At 45.2% G+C, this 3,540-nt stretch overlaps 1 pseudogene; it reads right to left on the reverse strand.

Moving 5' to 3' along the window:
- Positions 1–931: 931 nt before the first annotated feature.
- On the reverse strand, positions 932–1,193 carry LOC144829616 (18S ribosomal RNA; annotated as a pseudogene).
- Positions 1,194–3,540: the final 2,347 nt, after the last annotated feature.

The raw sequence follows: 3,540 nt of genomic DNA on the forward strand, positions 1-3,540 counted from the left end.
AGTGTTCTTCAACATACATGAAAGTGAAAAAGAAAAACCTACCTGAAGCTTACACTTGATTTGTACCTTGTCCTTATAAGCTACAAACATCAGAGTTGCCACTATAAAGTGTACATGTCTTAGCTACATACTGCAATTTAAATTAAGTCAGTACCTCATACGCTTCAAGAATTATAGTGCACCACATACTCTGTAGTATATCCTATCCATTTCAATGGGGCGACCAGATGACCGCAAATTGAAAATCACCTCGTATGGATTCAAATTGCATTGTATGTACCTTGTGTGTGAGTCACATGCATTTAAAATGGCACACTGTAGTAGGCCATGCTATAGAATGTGTTACAGTTGGAAATCAAGCTCTATCTAGTATGGATCTTGACTGATGACACAATAAACGTGACACATTTTGCAAAAACTGGAGGCCAATTTTTAAAAACATGTATTTAATCACTGAAAGATTCTCACCACTTCTAAGCATGGCACAGGCATGAAAATGAAAACATGACTGTTGCATAATGTTAGCATTATGCTGCACTTTGAATTATGGATCCAGATTGTATGGTTTAAGAATTATGGAACAAAATGTAAGGCATTTGTTTTCGAACATGTGACGTAATTTAAAAACATCATACATTCAACTTCACATTTTGACTACTTTCCAATATGACACATACATGATATTTCACTTAGGTAAGTAGCACAAGACTAGGAACAATGTGCTGTTTAAATTATGTCTCTATCTGAAATTGCTTGCATTGATCACTTGGTAAATCTCACCATGTATGATTTCTTCAGGGGTCACAAAATCTTTTGTCACCATTTTGACACTTGCACCTGTGTCTCTCAAAGCCGTGGATCCTCGTTAAAGGATTTAAAGTGTACTCATTCCAATTACAGGGCCTCGAAAGAGTCCTGTAGTGTTATTTTTCGTCACTACCTCCCTGAGTCGGGAGTGGGTAATTTGCGCGCCTGCTGCCTTCCTTGAAAGTGGAAGCCGTTTCTCAGGCTCCCTCTCCGGAATCGAACCCTGATTCCCCGTTACCCGTGGTCACCATGGTAGGCACAGAAAGTACCATCGAAAGTTGATAGGGCAGACATCCGAATGTATCGTCGCCGTCACGGGGACGTGTGATTGGCCCAAGGTTATCTAGAGTCACCAAAGCGGCCGGGCGAGCCCGGATTGGTCTTGGTCTGATCAACACTCATGACTGTTTGCGGGTTCCAGTGGACTCCAGGACCTGATAGTATATCTCAGGTGACATAGCAGGAGTGGCTAGGGTCCATTACTAGCCCCTAGGCACACCATTGACTCATATTTGTAACATTTCGAGGTGTTTGGGGTCCTCAGAGTCACGTCATATTTCTAGGTATTCACCCCAGGCCCCCCTAGTATACCTCAGATTTCATGGCAGGAGTGTCTATGGGCCATTTCTGGCCTCCAGGGGTGACTTTTTGAAGTTTCTGGGTCTAAGGGGGCAAAGTCACTTCTTCCACCCAGCCCAAGGTGCTCAAAATCGGGTACAATATCATGTCTTTCTCTTGGCTGGAAGCTGAAAAAAAACTTCAGATAATATCAAAGGTATATAGATCACATGAAAGCATCAGATCTGACCTTTACATAGAGTGTATTTATGTCTTGTACACTCAAACAGTGTCTCTGATATCCAGCCTGAGCTATTTGAAAAATTAGCAAAACTCGCTAGAAGTGCTCACTATTAGCGAGTTTTGCTAATTTTCAGTATCAACCCTCATGACTGTTTTCAGGTCCCTGTAGCCACAAGGACCCCATTATATATCTCAGGTAATATAGCAAGAGTGGCTCTCCAGCCTCCAGGCACATGTCAGAATCCTATTTGTGACATTTCGAGGTGTTTGGTATCAAACAAATTTTTTCCCATTATGAGCCATACAGCACAGAGTCACATCACATTTCTAGTTCTGGACCCAAGGACCCCATAGTATACCTCAGATGACATACCAAGAGTGTCTAAGACCCTTTTCTGGCCTCCAGGGGTGACTTTTTGAAGTTTTTGTGTTTAAGGGGGCAAAGTCACTTCTTCCAACCAGCCCAAGGTGCTCAAAATCGGGTACGATCAGAGGTTTTTCCCTTGGCTGGAAGCTGGAAAAAAAACTTCAGATAATATCAAAGGTAGACAGATCAAATGAAAGCATCAGATCTGACCTTTCTAACAAGTGTATTTATGTGTTGAACGCTCAAACGGTGTCTCTGATATCCAGTCTGAGCTATTTGACAAATTAGCAAATCTTGTCCCAAAAACATTTTTTGACAATTTTTGCTAATTTTCAGTATCAACCCTCATGACTGTTTTCAGGTCCCTGTAGCCATCAGGACCCCATTATATATCTGAGGTGATATAACACGAGTGGCTAGGGCTCATCTGGCCTCCAGGGGTGACTTTTTAAAGTTTTTGTGTTTAAGGGGCAAAGTCATTTCTTCCACCCATTCCAAGGTGCTCAATCTCGTGTACAATATCAGGTTATCCCCTTGGCTGGAAGCTGAAAAAAAGGTACAGATAATAGCAAAGGTAGATAGATCAAATGAAAGCATCAGAACTGACCTTTCTAACAAGTGTTTTTATATCCTGTGCACTCAAATGGTGTCTCTGATATCCAGCCTGAGCTATTTGACAAATTAGCAAAACTCGCTAAAAGTGCTCACTATTAGCGAGTTTTGCTAATTTTCAGTATCAACCCTCATGACTGTTTTCAGGTCCCTGTATCCACCAGGACCCCATTATATATCTCAGGTGATGTAACAAGAGTGGCTAGGGCTCATTTCCAGCCTCCAGGCATATGTCGGACTCCTATTTGTGACATTTCGAGGTGTTTGGTGTCAAACTCATTTTTCCCATTATAAGTCACATTTCTAGTTCTGGACCCAAGAACCCCATAGTATACCTCAGATGACATACCAAGAGTGTCTAAGACCCTTTTCTGGCCTCCAGGGGTGACTTTTTGAAGTTTTTGTGTTTAAGGGGGCAAAGTCAGTTCTTCCACCCAGCCAAAGGTGCTCAAAATCAGGTACGATCTCAGGTTTTTCCCTTGGCTGACAGCTGGGAAAAAAAAAACTTCAGATAATACCAAAGGTAGACAGATCAAATGAAAGCATCAGATCTGACCTTTCTAACAAGGGAAAGGGAAAGGGAAGCCGCCTGGACCCTCCGGACCCCGTCCCGGGCACCCTGCAACACAGCTGGACCCAGGACGGAGCCCCGGGTGGGGAGGCTACCCTCCACGGGGCCCTCAGGGGCCCCGGATGGGGCTCCTGAAGTCAGCCGAGCAAGGAGAGGCTCTCCGGGCACCACGGAACTCCCGTCCCGGGACTTTGGCAGTGCGGCAGGCTGGGGGGACAGGGCCCTGACCCCAAGAACCCGACCAGGGGCCCGGCGGGCCCCCTAGATCCAGCCGGGGCTCCCAGGCCTGGATGCGCTGGGGAAAACAACCCCGGGCCCTCCAGACCCCGTCCCAGGCACCCTGCCATGCGGCAGGACCCAGGATGGAGCCCCGGGTGGGGAG

This window comes from Lissotriton helveticus, chromosome 4_1 (genome assembly GCF_964261635.1).
Source record: "Lissotriton helveticus chromosome 4_1, aLisHel1.1, whole genome shotgun sequence".
NCBI lineage: Eukaryota > Metazoa > Chordata > Amphibia > Caudata > Salamandridae > Lissotriton > Lissotriton helveticus.